General features: G+C 39.7%; 1 long non-coding RNA gene across 1 annotated transcript; it reads left to right on the top strand.

The window, feature by feature from the left end:
• The first annotated feature begins 878 nt into the window (after positions 1–878).
• LOC147371068 (uncharacterized) lies at positions 879–5587 on the top strand. Its single transcript, XR_015165764.1, has 3 exons — positions 879–1007; positions 1819–1912; positions 4231–5587. It is a non-coding gene; the product is annotated as an uncharacterized LOC147371068 (long non-coding RNA).
• The last annotated feature ends 495 nt before the right edge of the window (positions 5588–6082 follow it).

The raw sequence follows: 6082 nt of genomic DNA, 5'->3' as shown, positions 1-6082 counted from the left end.
ATAAAGAATTCTCATGGAAGAACTTCTACGTTCTTCACATAAGACCAAGGCAAGACTTTTACTATTTTGCCTGAAGGTAGAAATGGAGGCTTAAGAAAATTAAGGTAATATAGCTGAAAAGAGGAAAGAGTTATGAGGAGTACGTAGATTTAAATGGCTTTGAAGCCCACGCTTTTTTTTCTAATACCGAACATCTTTATATGGCTTTAACTGTGTTGATATATGAACCTGACTTGACCCAACTCTCCAGTGGGTAAACAGAGTAGAGCTTGCAGGGAGCCAGTTAAGTCCAGCCACTAGAGTGGAGTCAGAAACAGCACCGAGTGGGAAGTCTTCTTAAAGTTTCTCGTTCTTGGTGGCTAACGCCTCTGTGAATTCACCACAAAGGGTCTGGAGGTAGCCTGGGGCCGTTATTGGTTAGCAGAGCAGGCAGTCAGATAGGAAGGTGGACATAGATCAAGGAGAACAGGACAACACAAACCTCTCTGTTCCTCTCTGACTGAAGCAACCACTATCTTCTGAGTATAATGCCTGCTGATTTACTCGATCTCCCAAATCTCATGCAAACATCTCCATGGTGGCACTAACGCAGGACTACACAGGGAAGAAGACTCTGGGAAATGTGGTTATCTAAACAGACACAGTTTACAACCACCAAAGGCAGGGAAAAGCTTGGCAACCTACATACTGATCACATCTTTCTCCATCTCTGAGCAGAGAATTGTGGTGCTTAGATTCTTCATGTGTGACCACCATTGCCTTACCTTCTTATCACAAAACTTTTCACCCTGAAAGTGAGTGTGGGAAGTTGTATATACAATGCATCTAGTGTTAAACATATATTTATTTTTGGGGGGTGTTGGTTTACACAGTAGTTTTTGATCCATAATTCCTGTGATGTTTTTAGGATGCTGTTTAAAAATCTTTAGTCCCTGAAGCAATGGATTGCTATGAATTTTGGAGCAGAGATACAGTAATGAATGCTTGCCACTGACAGGCACCTTTGGGTAAGACTATATAAACATGTGGCCAACTGATTTATTGAGAGAGAAATATGACCTTAAAAGTTAATGTGATCCCCTACTCCTGTTAGGTGGGCCAAGGTCATTTGAAACCCTGCAAACTCTCTGAAGAATAGGATCCTTAACCAGCCCACCCTTTGCTTTTGAAAAAGGCTCTCAGAAAGATGTGATTTTAATTCAAGGTCTGCAGAATTTCTTTCAAAGAATACATGTTAATGTGACTAGAGTCCACTTCAGTCAGAACAGACTCATTTTTTCATATGGGATTAAGAGGCCTCTGTGTCTCCTTTTCCTCCAGAGCATAAGAACAACATAGTCTGAGGTGTACCATCTACTAATTTTCGGCACTTCTGGGCAAGATTTACTATTTTCAATAGTAATGATAATAATTGCCATTATATTACTTAATAATAAAATTGCTTTTACAATTGTTTTATTGTTACTATTATCATTCCCCTAGCTCCTTTTCTTCCTGATGCTCTTAAGTGTTTTACTGTTTGCAAAGCTCTTCACATTTTCCCATTTCCTATTCACAATTAGGGGAACCTTTGACTATTTCTGCTTTACAGACAAGGAAATGGAAGCTCAGAGGCATTAAGAGATCTGCCTGGGTTTCACCATCAAAGTCAGAGCTGTGTTCAAGGGATTGTTCTGTTCTTTCATTTTTATCATTTTTTCCCAATTTTTAATAAAGCTGATTATTATTTCTGATGTTTGGTCACTTACAATGTGAGCTTCTTTCCAGTAGGAATTATGGAAATGCTACCAATTTACTTAACATTACCTGTTTAAACAGGGAACATGTGACAGTGACTTCCTGGACAAATTGATGAATTTGTGCCATTTGTTCATCCTCCCTCAGAAGCCTGGTTTCAGGATCAATCTTTGAGGTAAATTGCATATTCTCAGGAAACTGATTAAACACGGGAACATTTTGACTTCTTAAAATGTCCAGCCCACAGAGATGGGTAGGGGATATTTCCCTTTGCCTACATGAAGCAGAATAAAAAATGATTCGTCATGCACTGATAATTGCAGTACAAAAGAAATGTGACTATTTTTAAAGCGCTATTTTCTCACTAAGACCCAAAGCTTCCCAACCTCTTATAAAAATCCATTCACCTGATATTAAAAGCTCCATTCCCTGCATCAAGCCTCAGTCTCTGACCTGAAACATAATGGCAAGTTCCCAGCAAATGATGCAGCCGCTGCCACAGTCGAAGCCTTTGTTGTTTGCATTTATCCTCACACGCAGACATCTCTGAAAAGAGAGGCAGGTGCTGTTTGATAAAAAACTGGTCCCCACAGTCAATGTGAACAGCAGTCAGAGCGCATTTACATTTTCTTATTTTCAGAAGGAAATGTTAGATGAGTTTGGAATCTTGCAATATCCTTCTGTAGTTTAATGCCCACCTCCCTCCATCATTGACCAATTTCAGTATTTTAAAGATGTGTTACTTATAAATTCACATAAGTAGTTCAGAGGCAGGCATCCCAGTAGATGACAAAACAATGACAGAGAAAAAGAATCATTGTATATTTTGACGAAAGCCTTGGATTTAGAATTAAAGACTCTGCTTACATATTCCCGTTTCTTATTATTGAGAAAGATTCTTTGGAGTTGCTCTTTGCAGACACAGCAAATTCACTGACAGGATTAAAAAAATTTTGGAGCTGGATTTTAGATGAAAGTGTCGCTGTCTGCATATCAATGCCAGCTACAAATCAGCACAAACAATTGTTCCGTCATTAGCAAAAGCCTGTGAACAGGAGCAGTCCTAATATTAAGCCTTCTGGCACTCTCATTGGATTTGTTTGACTTGATTGCATCCCGTTACATTTACAATCTGTTTTGTGTTATCGGCACATAGACTGACAGACTTTTAAATTCACATTTAGAAAATTTGAGAGCAGTTTTCCAAAAACAAACACTCCCCGAAAGAGTAATATATCAGCAGCATTGACTTACGCTGCCAATAAATAATATTTAGCCACCGGAAACAGATAGTCTGATCCAACTAAAGAGGAATCCTGCAAGATGAGAGACCTAGATTCTGCTAAGGGTTTACTTGGTTTTTCTTTGTGCCTGTGGAGTTAGTTTTCTATACTACAGTTCTTTTGAATAACTGGCCATTGTGTGTGCTCCTGCCTTTACTAGTATAAATAAAGTAGATAAGAATTTATATTTTCCAGGGTTTTGGTTCTCTGAGATGGAGGATGCTGTGGAAACTCAAAGACCTACTAAAATCATGAGTTCCAAGTGTTGTTATCATTTGGCCCAGACAGACGAGGAGATAGTTGCATGCAAAGGAAAAATAAGAATGAGTAGCAATGAGTATTTAATGAGTATTTCTCCTGCTCTGGCCAGGTGCTAAATGCTTTACACTTGCTCTTTCTTTTCATTCTCACAATAACACTATTAGTATAGTATTAGTGTGAAACACTCAAGGAAACTGTGGTTAGAAGTTTTCAGCAGATGGTTCAAGGTCACACAGCTTAATGCCACATGTAGGATTCAAACTAAGGCTCGTCTGTCTCTAAGCCTGTGCTCCACGATGCAAACGCAGAAAGCCACTGTCAAAGCCTTATTTTCTGAAGTGACTCTTTCATGATCTGTTCCCCAGCCCCCAGGTGCTCTCTCCTTTCACGTTCCCCACCCTCTTTCCATGCAGTGGGGAAACCCTCGGGGTGAGTTTCTGGGATGAGGGCTTGCTGTTGATTCCCATGGCACACATCTATCTTTTAGCCAAGGGAAAAACCTAGTTAAACAACTTTGGATTCTTAACAAATAGAAGAGTTTTAACACTCTTGAGAGAGTCCTTCCATGTTGATGTGGGTTCCACAGAATAAAGAGGAGAATGTGTTTTCCTCTCTAATATTCTAATCTGTTATATCAAAATAACTGGAGAATTAGAAGAAAAATTAACTGTGTTGTTTGAGATTTCCTATTTGGCTCAGCATACAGAAATGAAGTAGCTGTAATATTTAGGCCTTGTTCTGGGTGGCAGGGATGAGATGAATTAGACATGACAACTGTCCTCAAGGAGGTTAAATTTAAGTGAGAGCAATAGATCTATGAACAACTGTTAGGTTGATACAAAACTAATTTCAGTTTTGCACTGTTGAAATTTGCTGTTTGTTATTGGAATACATTCTTAAATGTGACTATGCTATAATGCATATTTCTCACTTTATGATTTTTGCTAAGGACTGCAAGGAGATTCAACCAGTCCATTCTGAAGGAGATCAGCCCTGGGATTTCTTTGGAAGGAATGATGCTAAAGCTGAAACTCCAGTACTTTGGCCACCTCATGCGAAGAGTTGACTCATTGGAAAAGACTCTGATGCTGGGAGGGATTGGGGGCAGGAGGAGAAGGGGACGACAGAGGATGAGATGGCTGGATGGCATCACTGACTCGATGGACGTGAGTCTGAGTGAACTCCGGGAGTTGGTGATGGACAGGGAGGCCTGGCGTGCTGCGATTCATGGGGTCGCAAAGAGTCGGACACGACTGAGCGACTGAACTGAACTGAACTGAATGACTTATTACTTGCTGTGTATTTTATACTTACTGTAGATTATGGAAATGATGTTAGACAAAAAGCAAATTCGAGTGATTCAATTCGTATTCAAGTTCAAAATAGGTTGTATAGGAGTGGAGAAAACTTGAACATCAACAATGCATTTGGCCCAGGAACTGCTAATGAAAGTACAGTGTAGTGGTGGTTCAAGAAATTCTGCAAGGGAGTCTTGGAGATGAGGAGTGTAGTGGCCAGCAATCAGAAGGTGACAACGACTGATTGAGAGCAATTATCAAAGCTGATCCTCTTATAACTCTATGAGAAGTTGCCAGAGAACTCAGAGTTGACCATTCAATGGTTTGTTTGGCATTTGAAGCACTTTGGAAAGTGGAAAAAGCTCGATAAGTGGGTGCCTCGTGAGCTGATGCAAATCAAAATAATTGTCATTTTGAAGTGTTGTCGTCTCTTATTCTCCACAACAATGAATCATTTCTCAATTGGATTGTGACACGTGATGAACAGTGGATTTTATACAACAGCTGGTGATGACCATCTCAGTGGTTGGACCAAGAAGAAGCTCCAAAGCACTTTCCAAAGCCAAACTTGCACCACAAAAAGGTCATGGTCACTGTTTGGTCATCCGCTGCCTGTCCGATCCACTGCAGACAGTGAAACCATTATATCTGAGAAGTACACTCAGCAAATCAATGAGACGCACTGAAAACGACAATGCCCGAAACTGGTATTGGTCAGCAGAATGGGTCCAGTTCTTCTCCATGACAGTGCCTGTCTGTACATCATACAACCAGTGCTTCAAAAGTGGAACAATTCGGGCTACAAAAATTTTGCCTCATCTGCCATATTCATCTGACTTCTCACCAACTGACTACCACTTCTTCAAGGAACTGGACAGCTTTCTGCAGGCAAAATACTTCCACAGCCAGCAGGAGGTAGAAGAGTTTCCAAGAGTTCACGGAATGCTGAAGCACAGATTTTTTTTTTTTTTGCTACAGGAATAAACAAACTTATTTCTCATTTGCAAAAATGTATTGATGGTAATGGTTCCCATTCTGAGAAGGAAATGGCAACCCACTCCAGTGTTCTTGCCTGGAGAATCCCAGGGATGGGGGAGCCTGGTGGGCTGCCGTCTATGGGGTCGCACAGAGTCGGACACGACTGAAGTGACTTAGCAGCAGCAGCAGCATGATGATTTAAAATTCATGGTCCAAAACTGCAAATACATTTGCACCAAACTACTAACTACTTTAATGTGGTATTAACTGAGGTAGGGATAAAAATTATTACAGAGTTCATTATATTAAAATATAGCCAAAAGTCTTTGTATATTGAAAAGAAAATCATTTAAGCTAAAATATTTTTATAACTCTTACATAAGTCTCCCTTTATAGATGAAAATTTTAAAAAGTGAAATATACAAGGATCTAGAGTCAATGATTAATCATTTTGATAATTAACTGAGTTACTATGAACTAGTGACTTAACCTCTATAAACCTCAATTTTCATATAAGATATGGAT

The sequence above is a fragment of the Bos grunniens genome, chromosome 6 (genome assembly GCF_055505025.1).
Source record: "Bos grunniens cultivar Pamir isolate PY7600 chromosome 6, Bosgru_T2T1.0, whole genome shotgun sequence".
Taxonomy (NCBI): Eukaryota; Metazoa; Chordata; class Mammalia; order Artiodactyla; family Bovidae; genus Bos; species Bos grunniens.
The sequence above is the reverse complement of the archived record's forward strand: the minus strand, read 5'-3'. Positions and strand labels throughout refer to the sequence as shown.